At 53.1% G+C, this 14,158-nt stretch overlaps 1 long non-coding RNA gene across 1 annotated transcript; it reads right to left on the bottom strand.

Annotated features, from left to right (window-relative positions):
- Window positions 1-10,289: 10,289 nt before the first annotated feature.
- Window positions 10,290-12,417, bottom strand: LOC139439249 (uncharacterized). Its single transcript, XR_011649126.1, has 2 exons — window positions 11,408-12,417; window positions 10,290-10,480 (listed from the first exon to the last, which is right to left on the bottom strand). It is a non-coding gene; the product is annotated as an uncharacterized lncRNA (long non-coding RNA).
- Window positions 12,418-14,158: the final 1,741 nt, after the last annotated feature.

The following is a 14,158-nucleotide window of genomic DNA, read 5'->3' as shown; positions in this document are numbered from 1 at the left end:
ACAAAAACCCATGAAGAGGGAAACGGACTTTGGCCCAGTGGTTAGGGCGTCCGTCTACCATATGGGAGGTCCGCGGTTCAAACCCCGGGCCTCCTAGACCCGTGTGGAGCTGGCCATGCGCAGTGCTGATGCGCGCAAGGAGTGCCGTGCCACGCAAGGGTGTCCCCCGCGTGGGGGAGCCCCACGCGCAAGGAGTGCGCCCATGAGGAAAGCCGCCCAGCGCGAAAAGAAAGTGCAGCCTGCCCAGGAATGGCGCCGCCCACACTTCCTGTGCCGCTGATGACAACAGAAGCGGACAAAGAAACAAGACGCAGCAAATAGACACCAAGAACAGACAACCAGGGGAGGGGGAATTAAATAAATAAATCTTTAAAAAAAAAACCATGAAGAAATGCTCAACACAACTAATGATTGGGGAAATGCAAATCAAAATTACAATGAGATATCATTTCACACCTATCAGAAAGGCCACTATTAAAAAGACAAAGAACTACAAGTGTTGGAGATGATATGGAGAGATAAGAACACCTCTTCACTGTCGGTGGGAATGTAGAATGGTGCAGCCACTGTGGAGGACTGTGTGGCAGTTCCTAAGGAAGTTGAATGTAGACTTGCCATGTGACCCAGCAGTACCATTCCTAGGTATATACCCAGGAGAACGGAGAGCAGTGAGACAGACAGACATCTGCACACCGATATGCACAGTGACATTACTCACGATTGCCAAAAGTTGGAAACAACCCAGGTAGGTGTCCATCAACCGATGAATGGATAAACAAACTGTGGTCTATTCAATACATGATGGAATATTATGCAACTGTAAGAAGAAATGAAGTCGTAAAGCATATGATTACATGGATGAGCCCGGAGGACATGTTGAGGGAAGCAAGCCAGACACAAAAGGACAAATCCTGTATGATTTCATTACTATGAACCAAGTACATTGTGTGACATATTGTACGAGCCAAAAAAATGTTATAGGTATCCAGTTTCTTTAATTGAGAAATGTTTGTTTTATTCAACTTTTTTTTAGTTTTTAATAGTTTATACTTTCAGTTACTAAATGAACAAAATAAAGTTAAAAAAAAAAAAAATCACAGTAGCCAAAAGGTGGAGGCAGGTGAGATGCCATTAACAGGCAATGGATAAACAGCATGTGGGATAATCATGCAATGGGATATTACTGAAGTTCTGATACATGCTACAAAGTAGATGGACTTTGCGGACGTCATGTTAAATGACATAAACCAGACAAAAAGGACGAAGTATGATTTTCCTTATATGAAATACTTAGAATAAACACAATTCACAGAAAGCAGAATAGTGGTTAGAAGGGAAACAGGGCGTTGTTGCTAAGTAAGTGTAAGTTTTGGTGTAGAATGATGAAAATAATCTGGAGATAGTGGTGAAAGTTACACGTACTGTCAGCATATTTAATGTCAAAGAATTGTCCACTTAAAATAAGGTCAAATGAAAAACCAAAAAAGGCCGGCCAGGGGAAGGCGGCCGGTACGTCTCGAGCCCCCCTGCCTCCAGGCATATCGCCCACTGGAACGAACCCGGACAGATGTTTTGCAAGATTCAGGGACCCTTCGGTCACCTCCGCTGGCAGGCGGGGCTGGCCAGACCCCCAGCCCTTAGAACCTGGTGGGGCCTCTCCAGCCTCCTGGGGCCTGAGACGCGGCGAGCCCGGGCGGCGGGGTCCACTGAGACCCCGGCAGGTGCGCGGGGCGAGCCCGGGCGGCGGGGTCCACTGAGACCCCGGCAGGTGCGCGGGGCGAGCCCGGGAGGCGGGGTCCACTGAGACCCCGGCAGGTGCGCGGGCCGGGGCCGGGCTGGGCAGACTCCTCCTCCCGGGGCTGTGGCAGACTAGGGCCCTTGACCTCGGGCCCCGCGGACCCCGAAACCACCGCCAGCACAGTCCCCCCGCAGCCGGCCTTCCGCCCGCCTTCGCGTCGGGGCGCGTTGCTCTCTCGCCTGCCAGCCGCACACCTAAGGGAGAAAGTTCAGGAAGAAAACGGAATCTAAACGTAGAGTAATCTAAGAGGAGAATTAATTCAGACCCTGTGAGGGCGGAGGCGGCTGCCCGCGGCAGGGGCGGCGGCGCGGGGGTCGTGCGCCCCGCGGGGCAGCAGCCCCCTGCGTCGGGACCCCGGCGCCCACTCCCCGCCCCGCCCGCGCCCCCGCTGGCCTGCCCTCGCCCACCCGCGTCCCGCCGGCGCCCCCCTTGCCCCCATCCGTGGGTCTCGGGCGGGGCGGGGAGGCAGGGGAGGGGGGGTCCGCAGGGAGCCCTGCGGCGTGCGGCCCGCGGGAGGCCCTGGGGGGGGTCGCCTTCCTCTGTGGGGGCACCGGGGAGGGCAGGGAGGGGTGGAGGGGGCGTCCCCGGCCCTTGGCCCTCCACCCGTTCTCCCCCGCGGCCTGTCCCACGCGTGCACGAGGCAGGGCTGGCGGGAGGGGACGCGCCGTGGCAGGCGGCCTCGCAGGAGCCGGGGGTCCCGGGGGTGGGCGCGCCCGCGGGTGCCCTCGTTGTGGTCTGCGCTGAGGAACCAGCCGCTGACCCCCCCTCCACCTGAGGGGACTCGGGGAAGGCCCTGCCTCCCCGCCTCCCTGCCCGCGGAGCAGCCGCGCACCTCCCAGGCGCCCCTGACCAGACTGCAGGGAGCGCCCCGAGGCAGCCGCGGCAGAGCAGGGTGCATTCCTCCCGGGACCACCCCGCCACCCCTTTCTTCCAGACCCACAGACAGACGGAGGCGCCGGCGGGCCCCAGAAGGCGGGGCCCCAAGTGACCCATGAGGAGAGGGGCTGTCCTCCAAAAGGACCGCCTGGCTGTCCCAGTGTCTGTGGACAGACGTCGGGGCAGTGTCTGCGGGAAGGGAGGGTAAGGCTGTGGGAGGACCAGAGCGCCGGGTCAGGCTGAATTGTTGGTATGGGCCCACCACGCAGAGGTGCTGGCTTCCAGCTGAGGCTCGAGGGGTTAGACAGGGCTCTCACAGTTTGTTCCGGTGGCGGCCTGAATCACGGACCAAAAGGTGATGTATGTGACCTCAGGTCGAGATGCCAGAACTGCCCTGCTTTAATGTAATGAGGAATCCAAAGGTCCAGAGAGACTGGGATGTTAGAGTGGATTTATCGCTTAAGACCGCTGAAGGGAGTGGGTGCAGCTCAGTGGTTGAGCACCTGCTTCGCATGTATGAGGTCCCGGTTCAATCCCGTGTACTCCCAGAAAAAGAGCGGCTCACCCACCCCACGAACGCCTGGGGGATACATCTTTCACCAGGACTGTGAGGAATATATCTGTGAGACTAAATCCGTCATCCCTGAAGAGCTCTGTGGTTGCTCTTCTCTGTAGATCAGATATTGCCGAGGGAACCGCTGTCACTGAGCTTGGACACAGCGGGGATGGTCGGATCCCAGGTTGGCAGAGGCCAAAAGGCAGAGCTCCGTCACGGGGGACGAGGGGGGCCTGGCCATCGCCGTGGGCGCAGGCTCAAAGCAGCAGGCAGAGCAGTCTGCCTTGCAGAGGCCCGCGGCATTGGCTAGCAGATCACGGGGTCCCTGGAAGTAGAACCGATGTATCATCCACTAAATTCTTACTTGATCTGTATAAGCAGAAGAGTTTAAGGCCAAGTGAACAAAAATCTAACTTGAATCACAAAAACAGAATCACGGCCCCTCAGTCAGTTCCCAAACTTGAGAGTTCACAGACCCGGAACCTTGAGTGAAGGGAAGGCAGATGCCCCTCGCAGAAGGACTCGGCCACACTTCAAATAACAATGCTGATCCTCTTCCTTCCAGCCTTTCCCAAAGGGACCTACGGCCTTTTGCCAGGGTGAAAAGGAAATGCGCGGACATTTGGGGAATTATTAGATACTGGCTCAGAACTGACCTTAATTCCTGGAGTTCCCAACTTGTGACCTGCTCTGTGGAATTCAGACTTGCCAATCCCCAAGGTGGCATGAGCCAATTCCTGGAGTATCTCGTAGTTGCATACCTCTGGTCAGCTCTGTTTCTCTGGACAACCCTGACTAATAGAGTAATACTGGCCTCAGAATGAGTTAGAAAGTGTTCCCTCCTCTGCTATTTTTTGGGGAGAGCTTGGGAAGGGTAGGTATGAATTCTTTAGATTTTGGTACAGGTCACCAGTGAAGTAATCTGGGACTGGGATCTTCCTTGTGGGAAGGATTTTATTAGTAATTCAATTTCCTTGCTTGTTCTAGGACTACTCAGATGTTTTATTTCTTCCTGATCAGTTTTGCTAATGTGTGTCTTTCTAGGAATTTTCCCAGTTCATTTTGGTTACCTAATTTGTTGCCATGCAATTGTTCATTTATAACCCTTTTCATTTCAGGAAGGTTGGTAATAACGTCCCCTCTTTCATTCCTGATTTAGCGATTTGAGACATCTCTTGTTCTTGGCCAGTCTGGCTATAGGTTTGTCCATTTGTTATCTTTTTAAATTAAGGTGAGGCAAACTGAACCAGGGCGGGCCTTAGTCCACAGTACTGGGGACTTTATAGAGAGAAGAACCCGGAAGCCAGACGTTTGGAGAAGGCCACACAGGAAGAAGCCAGACGCAGCAGAAACCACAAGAGCTGACAAAAGGAGGAGTGTCACCATGTCGCAGGAGGCAGAGGTACCAGCCAAGGAAGGTTGCCGCTGGCCAGCCCCAGAATGCCACAAACTCAGAGAAAGCCAGTCTTGCTGCTATCTTGATTTTGGACTTCCTTTAACCTCAAAATCCATGAGCCAGTAAGTTCCCCCTGTAAAACCCCAAACCAGTTTGTGGTGTTTATGATAGCAGCTCTGGCAAATGAGCACATCATCTTTGCTGAGGGGTGCCGGGTGCTTATTGGGGCTCACAGTCCACACTCAGCCAGGAGCTTACAGCTCTGCCTTGGCCGTCACGTCCTACTTAAACCTCGAGGTCCATCAGCGCTGAGAGCTTAGGGCCTCCTCAGGCCTTTCTTGAGTACGTGGACAGCCCTTCACATGCGTGTGGCTTCCTAGAGTCCCAGGAATACCTCAGAGTTTTCAAAGTCCCCTGTGGACACCTCATTCCGCAGCTTTCCCTTTAAAGAGTCTGGTTAGCTATTGTTTACCCACACTGCTATCCAGTGCCTCGGGTTGCCAGGAAGTTAAACAACCGCCTCTAATTGTTTTTGACAAGTGCCCCCAGGGAAAAGGCTTTTGCCCTAGGCTAGCTCCCCGTCAGGTCAAAGGAAGACAGCCTTCTGAGTGGGGTCTTCCAGGAACCATCAGGCAGGTCAAAGAGTGACAGTTCTCCGAGAGCGTGTGCAGGCGTTCAGCTCGTTCTCTCTCCTGTGGCTGCCAGTCTGCTGGTTTTCAAGGTTAACGTGGAGCTGGGGAACAAGGGCCAGGAATAGGGCAAGCTAAAGCCTCATAAAGCTCACCGTTCTCACCAAGATTCAGCCCTTTTTCATTGTTTTGAATAACACCTGATTGCTACAAGCCTTTGGTTAATGTCCAGAGCTCTGAAAAAGCTGATTCTCACTATTTTTGCCAGTCTTCTCATAGCTTTTATGCAGCAGAGAATTTTTAGAGTAACTTGCTCCACCATTTTTGCTGACATCTCTCTCTTGCTTTTTATAACATGTTCAGAGTTTGAGGTTGATTGCACATGCCTTATTTCACAACACAGAGAGAAAGAAGAAAAGAGAAATGGAAGTGCTTGTTCTAGAACAGCAGAATGCAAGGTGAATCTAAGGGAGCTTGGGCAACTCTGCTGCAGGACCAGCTGCTGCTGTTTTCTTTTTAATCTTATCCATCATGGCATGCAGTCCTGCTAGCGCACATGACTAGTTCACACAAAACCTGTCTTGCAAGTTCTGCCACCCAAGCAGATCTCTGTGCTGTTCAATGAAAATTATCCATTGATCACACTCTCGGACTCCAGGCGATGTGAAATTCCTACAAGTTTCTGAATGTTCTCGGTCCTTTACTTTTCTTGTCTACAAGTAGTAACAAAATTTGGAGCACAGCAGACTTTGAGCAGCACTTAACTAGGAAACAATCTTGAATAGGCTATTACATGTCCCCTACCTTAATATTTAAAAATAAAGATCTGTATTGGTTTGCTCTAAGATTCAAGCATTATGGAAATATGTCATGTTGAAAATGAGGGTTCCTCATGCTACCACACACAAAGAGATGATGCCCTACTGTTGCCAGATTTTCTCCAGGTTCTTGACTATGTTACAAAAAAGAATTTAAGAACATGCCAGTTTAGTTGGCCAGAAGTTTATTAAGAAAATAAGAGAAGAGAAAGAAAATAACAAATTACGGGTCCTAGGTATACTTGCAGGTTGGTTCAGGCAGAGAGAAGACAAAGGGGGGAAAAAGTATGGATTTAACTTCTGTACTTCCTTCCTTTGCTTCAGAGCTTCGCTTATGTCCCATTTTGACTTTGGCAGATCTTGGATGAAAAATACTGACTCCAGTATACACTCACTGAGGTCACTGAAGCTTTGGGGAAACTGGTTTCTCTCATGAATTGCTGCTTTTAGGCACCCAACAGTCTAGGTGGGAGGCCCCCATTCTGGACTGGAAGAGTGAACATCCAACCCCAAGGGCCAAGAATTCCACAGGCAGCAAACACCTGGGGTCACAGAGAAAGCAGGGCCCCTAATACCAGTGGAAGGACAGGAGAGAGGGGTGTCTCAAGTTTGATTTCCCCTGAGCTGTGGGGGGCAGAAGGTCTTATGAAATAACCGTAATTAATGGCAAGGGGTGAGGCTAGACCAGAAACAACCATAATCAAAGGTAAACTCAGTTTATAACTATTACAATAGCTAGCATAAGCTAGGGTGGGGTTAGAGCTGAAGTAACCAAATTAAAGTTAAATTAGTAGAAGATTACCATTATAAGAGCTGAAGTCTAGGCTAAATCCACTCAGATATATATGGAGACCTCATATTTTTTTAATGTAATATTAAAAAAATAAAGACAAATAAATAAATCCACTCAGATATAGAAATGTCAGATATTATCCTTCTGCTGTTTTATAATATAAAGGCATCCATTATAATGATCTTAACTCTTAGTTACAGTTTCTAGTAAGTTTCCACTTGTGATTTAGACAGTGAATCCAATTGCAAGACATTATTGACATTAAAGGATTCATTTTTAGGTTACTTTTCACCATTATCCAATTTTTTTTAAAGATTTCTTTTATTTATTTATTTCTCCCACCCCTTCATTGTTTGGTGCTCACAGTCTGCTCTCTGTGTGTTCTTCTGTGTCTGCTTGTCTTCTCTTCACACAGCACCAGGAACAGATCTGGGCACCTTCTGGAGTGGGAGAGAGGTGCTCAAACTTTTGCACCACCTCAGCTCCCTATTCTGCTGTGTCTCTTATTGTCTCTCTTCTCTGTCTCTTTTCACTGTTCATCTTGCTGTGCCAGCTCTCTGTGCAGGCCGGCACTCCTGCATGGGCCAGCACTCCATGTGGGCCAGCTCTCTGATAAGGCCAGCTGGCCACGGGCGCCAGCATGCCTTTCACCAGGAGGCCCTGGGAATCAACCTGAATCGCCCATGCCTCTTCAGTCTTGGGGGACGTTTAGGGTCATTGCTCTGGTTGCCAGCTTCCTGAGACTTGCAGAGGCCCTGCCACCAGGCGTCCCTGCAGCACCCCAGGTCTTGGGAGACGTCTGGACCTGGGTTCTGGACTGAAGCTACCAAGCCGAACATTTTCCCTAGAAGAGGGGCTGGCTTGAGGTTTTAGGAACTGGACTCATTTTATGGCCACTGCCAGGGACCAAGTTTGCAGTTGAACTGGACATTCAGAGGCACATTAAGAAAGCAGAGACTGATTGTAACAAACCTCTAGGCATGACCCAGGGTAAAGTCTCAGGGGCCTCACTAATAAAACAAAAGAGGGTACAGACAGCCTACAATCAGAAGTTCATACTCACCAGGAGAGTCACCTGCCTCTCCTTCTCCTGACTGGCTCGCCATTTTATATGCTATTAGAGATGGTGTCTAGGTTCTTGGCTTCATCACAACCAAGAATTTAAGGACAAGTCACGAATCAGTCAGGCAAGCAAAGAATTTATTGGGGGGCAGAGCAAGAGAACAGAAATATGCCTTTAGAGTGCAAGGCGGGCCTTTTCAAGGGAGAAAATGCAAAGTTCTGCCCTGGGGTCCCCTGTTGTATGGGGGGTACAGGAGTCCAGGGTCCGCGCTGATTGGCATATTTGAGACAAAGCAGGGAAGCTCTATTGGGCAATTTGATCTTCTTAGGGAGTTAGGGGTTGCTGTCCAGTGGTGATTAGCTCCTGGCTATTGCTCCCATGAGGGACTTATGAAATAGGTGGATAGTGTGGGGATATCCTGTTTTTCTCCTTTTCTTCTGCTGGGTGGGCAGTGTGAGCTGCATTCCCATGACTATGCAGCCAGGTGATTTATTGCCGGTGTTATTTCTGTAGCTGGTAGGTGAATGGTATAAACTGCATTCCTACCAGTCAGCAGGCACCAGTGCTTACTTCCGTGATTCCAGCAGGATGCTGCTTTAGTTTTTCCTGCTGGGTGGTTCTGTGTAGAAATTTATTAGGTTTTCTGCCCCTCCTCCTTCGCCCCTATTCTATCCCGCCTCAGGTCATCCATTCCATTCTCCTGAGGCACCTCCTGAAGCTTGTGCTTTGTCTGCTTTTTCATTTCTCACACTCTTCTGGAGTATTACTGTTGTTTTCTGAAGACGTCAGCGCAGTCACAATGAGTTACTTCTTTTCCTTCTCCGAGCGTTTTTTCTCCAGTTTTCCCAGCTTCCTCGTAACCTCCGCAGCTGCTTCCTCTGCCTGAACCATCACCTCCTTCGTGACATCCGTATTCTGGCATGGGATCTCCTAGAAGGACGGCCGCTCCTCAACTGCTCTTGAAACTTCTCCCCAAATACACTTGTGGGCACCTCAGAGAAGCAGTCAGTCCGTGAGGTAATACTGCAGTTGTTTGCCAGGTACTGGGAGATGCGGCCCTTGTTCTTGGCAGCTGCTCGGCCTAGGAAAGTGGAGTGGACGATGAGTCCATATCTGGGGTGTTTCCCCTGGTCTCAGGGCTCCGGAAGCGTGGTCCCTTTGCTGGGCCCTGGGAATCACTCAGACACCGGGACCGGCCACCGAGAACATTTTTTCCCAGGCCGTTCCTCTAGCTATTTTTCTGGGAGAGGAGAGAGTCCCGTGTCTTACTGATCCACCATCTTGCCGGAAGGCTCTATGCAGTGTTTGTTAACCAGTCTTTATTAGCGGCCTTCAAGGCACAGAGCCTCTCTCGCAAGGTGAAGTGTTTATACTACACTAGAAGTGATCAGTGTCAACTCTGGATATTGTGCGTCAAACCTAACCAGAGCAAACTTGCCATTCATGTGATTCTGGCGAGCACTATAGGCTGCATCTAATCTCTTGCTATCACAAGTGTGCTACAATGAATACGTGTGTTTATCTTCAGAGCACTTGTGGGTGTACCTTTGTACATCCGAAGAATAAAGTCCTGTAAGAGGAATCGCCTTCCAAATGGCTTGTTCCAGTTTACACTGCTACTCACCGTGATCGCATGTTTCTGAGCTGGGCTTTGAGTTTGGGGAATTCAAAAGTCCTCAGGAACCAAACCGATAAAAGATCCCTGCCTGACTGCACGGTGGCAAACACGCCAAAGCCAGGACATTCGCTATTTCTAGGCTCTGGAAAAACCAGTGAAGGCAATTCTAAAAGAAAGCCTGAAAAAAGGTAAGCAAAAAGGGTTTCTTCTACCACCTACCACTAGCGCGTGCCTTAATCAAAACACCTTTTCATCTCCTGTCAGCTAAGAACAAGTCACTGGCAGCTAGTTTAAAGTGTATGGTACGGACTTGCTCTTGGCAGGAGGGAGAGGGTCAGCCCTTCCAGCCCACTACCACCCGCTGCAATGATTAGACCCGACACAAAGCTCCAAGCAGGGGTGCAAGGGTGGCTTCCATGGCCAGCAAGCAGTGGCTCCGTCGCTCCTGGACTTACTTCTGTAACTGACCTTGACACAACCTGATGCTGGTCTGAAGCCTCTTTTGGACATGAAGTCGCCCACGTGGTCTGAGCCTCCGCAGGTCTGTCTGTTATCTTACCTGACTCCTCCAAGAACATTTCAAGGAAAGCCCAAAGAATACGTTGGCCAATATATGGTTCCTCACCTTGGGGTGACCTTGAGGCCTTGCGGTATCTGACAGCTATGTAGAGTAAAAATGAAATGAAATGAAACGAAATGAAACTAAATAATAAAATAAAATAAAAAGCCAGGACTCGGCGTGCACATTTCACAGCTTTTTATTGCGCCTCAGGCAGGGCGGGCGTGGCGGTGGGCGCGCTCACTGCCCCAGCTTGCCCAGGCTCTCCGCCGCGTGTGTGACCGTGTTTGTGACGGTGCTGGTCACCTTGTCAGTGACTTCCTTCGCCACTTTGTTCCCTGCCTCTTCGGCTTTCTTTAAGGTGTCAGCAATGGCTGTCAAGAAGGAAGAGGAAGAACGTCAGGGTGCTTCGAGCAAACATCTCAAGACGCTCATGGGGCGAGTCTGCCCTGGAGGGGCCTGGGATGGGGAAGACTTACGGAGGCGCCCCTGGGGGAGCCCAGGGGACTGCAGCAGCCCCCACCCTGCTGGCTTCCTCCCCGCCCCCTCCAAGGACTTGCATTTCTTCCGTTGCTGAGCACATGCTCGTGGGTGTTGGCATCCTACACTTGCTCTCCCGTGAACTGCCTGTTTATAGCTGGTGGTCATTTTGTCATACTGGGTTTTTATATTTTGAGTTAACCCTTTGTAAATTAAGCAATTAGCCGTTTGTTGTATCCATTACAGTTTTTTTTTTCCTTAACGTGATTTTTCCTTTGGCTTAGCTTACAGTTTACTATGAAAAATTGTAAGTTTTATGCAGTCATATTTACCTAATATTTCCTTCCTAGCTGCTGGGTTTTCTGTCACAGTTTAAAAGGCACTCCCTTGTCCAAGATTATGACAAATTGTCATCTAACAATTTATTAATTTTATATATTTATATTTAAATATTTGATCGGTCCTTGATCTATTTTGTTGTAAGGACTAAGGTACACATATACTTTCTACATAGTTATACTCACAGTACACTATACCATCCATAAGTACACATACTTATATATGTGTGATATATATATATATATATATATATGTTTATAAGTTTGTATCTTAAATTTTTGTTCCAGCATGTTGTCAGGTGGCCTTTGTTGGTTTCTTTCTTAACATCCCGCAGAGAGGACTGCCTCTACGGATTCCTAAAGTGTAGGGCGTGACCTCAGATGAACGTAGATAATTACACACCAACTGGAAAAACACAACAGCCAAGCCGGGTTTGAACCAGTTGGGCAAACCCGGCCTGGACCCCTCCCCTCGGGGCGTACCTTTCTCTCCGGCCTCCTTGACGTGGCCCACCACCTCCTTCACCACATCCTCCACCACGTGAACTGAAAAGACGAGGCAAGCCCCGGTGAGAGCACACCCGAGCCCGGGCCTCCTACGGCTGGGCCCGGACAGTTCCGGATACCCAAGCTGGGGCCCCAGCTCATGAGAAAGACAGCCCCCCCAGCTTCAGAGCCATGAAGTGGGGCTCGGCCTGGCCCTGCTGGGAAGGCTGGCGAGGAGGCCCTCTTGCCAGTGCCTCCCGGCTCTCTGCGCCCCCGGGATGGACAGGCTCCCCTGACTCAGGAGGCCAAGTCCTGAAGCCTCCTCCAGCCAAACCAGGTCCCCCGAGCAACGCCTCCACCAAGAGACAACCCCCTGCTCACTTGAGAGTGTCCCAAATTTGGGGGGCAGTGGGCTAGAATGGGAAGAGTCTGGAGTCAGAACCCCTGGTTCTAAGTCTCCCTCTACCCTTCACGGCTTGGCTCCCTCGTCTGTAAAATGGGAATAGACACAGAAGCCGGAGGGTTAGGGAGAGATTAAAAAGGGCGGTCAACGCCAGCTGTAGAGTTAAAACATGAAGTACAGGCATTTGCAGCAATCTCCGGCCTCAGCTTCTTTCCCAGCAACGTCCAGCAGGTGACAGCTCCACTGGCCTTCCCAGACACCTGCTGGCTTTGCTAGGGCTCATATCAAGGACATTTTCAACTGAAAATGTCCTTGGTATGAACCCTGGTGACTGACAACAGAATCAGACTTGCTGGTTTCTTGATGCAGAAATCCCTGACGCTTTAACGTTATGGTAAAAACAAAAGTCCACCTTCATTTCTCTTTACAGGATATTCAGAACCCCAGTGGCTGACAGCTCCCCAGCCACCCGGTGCCCCTTGCCTCGAGAGGCCCCTCAGGGCTCCCGTCCTCCTCCCCCGTGGCCGTGGGGCTGCACGGCCAGGGTTCCCCATGGGACCAGGCCCCCCTCCCCGAGAGGAATGGCCGGGTGGGAAGCGCCGCGGTGGCCCTACCGGCTTCCTCGGTGGCCTTCTCGGTGCGGTGGGCCAGGCCCTCGGCGGCGAGTTTCCCCAGGCCCCCCAGCATGGCAGCGGGCAGCAGCAGGCAGGATGCGGGGGCCTGGGCCTCCGCGCTCTTATAGATGCCGCTGGGCCAGGAGGCGGGCGGTGAGTCACGCAGGTGGAGCAAGGAGAGCTGGGCGGGGCGCCCGTGCTTTGGTGTCACCCTGCCCCTCTGGCACCATGAGACCCCACCCGCACCCCTGTGGGCCCCACGAGGGGCAGGGCCGGGGAGCAAGGCTGAGGCTAGACCCTGGCGGGAGAGGGCCAGCCCAGGACCTGCCCTGGCCAGGGCCCTGAGTCCCCTGGGGATGGCAGGCGCTTCGGGGACCGGATCGCAGCTCCACCTATCCCCGGGGCCCAACCTCCCCCAGCCTTAGGGCCCCAAGTCTGCACCTCTCTCCAGGGACTCCAGTGGGGCCCAGGGAGGCTGGCATGGCCCTGGGGCTCTGGGAGACCCCGAGGGCAGGAACCCAGGTGGAGCAGGGGCTGGGGGGACCTCGCTGGGCAGAGGCCAGCCAGCCCCAGCCTGCCAGTCGGCTGCTTCTCACTCTCCAGGGCCCGCGAGCGTAGCTAGGGGAGCCATCCCTGCACCCCAGGCCCACGTGCCTAGGGGCGGCCGGGCTGCAGGGAGCAGCCTCAAGCCACGTGCCCCGCTGGCTCCCTTAGTCACCACCCCGCCTGCGCCTCAGTGTCCTCACCTGGGAAGTGGGTCAGCCGTGCCTTCCTGACGCGTCACCGAGAGTCAGAGGCTAAAGGACGCAAGCCCTCGGTGCTCTTGGCCAGCAGCCGCTTCCTCCCGCCCCACGACGCGCTAGGAAGGGCCCCTGGGCAGCGGGCCCCCACCAGCCGGGGCGCCTTGGAGCCGTGGGCAGGGAACCCCCCAGGCCCAGGGTCCCAGAGGGAGGTCACCGTGTCCCCATGGCCGCCAGCCCCAGCAGGCCTCCCTAGGTTCAGTGCTGCCCACTGGGCCAGGCGGGGCCTAATTAGTGTTGACTGAACTAATTAGTGTTTACCACGAGCTCAGGCCTGTCACCTCCTGGGTCATTTCCAGGGACCCGCCGTGGGTGCAGTGGGTGCTGTGGGCCGTGGGACCTCCCCACGAGTCCCGAGGCCACAGGCCTCTACGGGCCGTCTCCCCTTAGAGAGTGACACTTCCCTTCAAGGCTTGCAGAGCTGCCGCGGCTGCCCTCCCCTCGCTGCAGGCAGACGGAGGCCGCAGGGCCTGGGGCAGCGCTGCCGAGGCTGGGGGGCCTGGGAATCAGCTGACGGCCCCTGGAAAGGGGCTCCCGGACCTGTCGAAGCCCCTTCTCTGTCTGAGCTGTGCGCCCCAACCCCACAGGGGCCCTGCCCATGCCTTTCCCTGGCGGCACCTGCCCCCACCAGCAGGGGATGGCGCTGGGACCCCACGGGTGCCCTCCCCCCCAGCTCCCACCTGGGATAGTCCTCACCTCAGGAGCTCAGTGACCGCTGGACCGGTTCCGGTCAGAGCCCGCCCACAAATCAGGGCTTCGGCCTCAGTGCCCGGCCCTGAGCCTGCCCACCACAGAGTGAGTCCTGGGGGCTGCGCCCCCCATCACATCAGGCTACAGTGCTCCCTCTCGGTTGCCCACACCCCTAGAGACCCTGCCACTGTGTGTGTGCCCTGAGGAGCGCATCTCCCCGTGCCCCAGCTCTCCTGGGCAA

This window comes from Dasypus novemcinctus, chromosome 6 (assembly GCF_030445035.2).
Source record: "Dasypus novemcinctus isolate mDasNov1 chromosome 6, mDasNov1.1.hap2, whole genome shotgun sequence".
Classification (NCBI taxonomy): Eukaryota; Metazoa; Chordata; class Mammalia; order Cingulata; family Dasypodidae; genus Dasypus; species Dasypus novemcinctus.
Note: the sequence above shows the minus strand (reverse complement) of the source record. Positions and strands in the feature narration are given on the sequence as shown.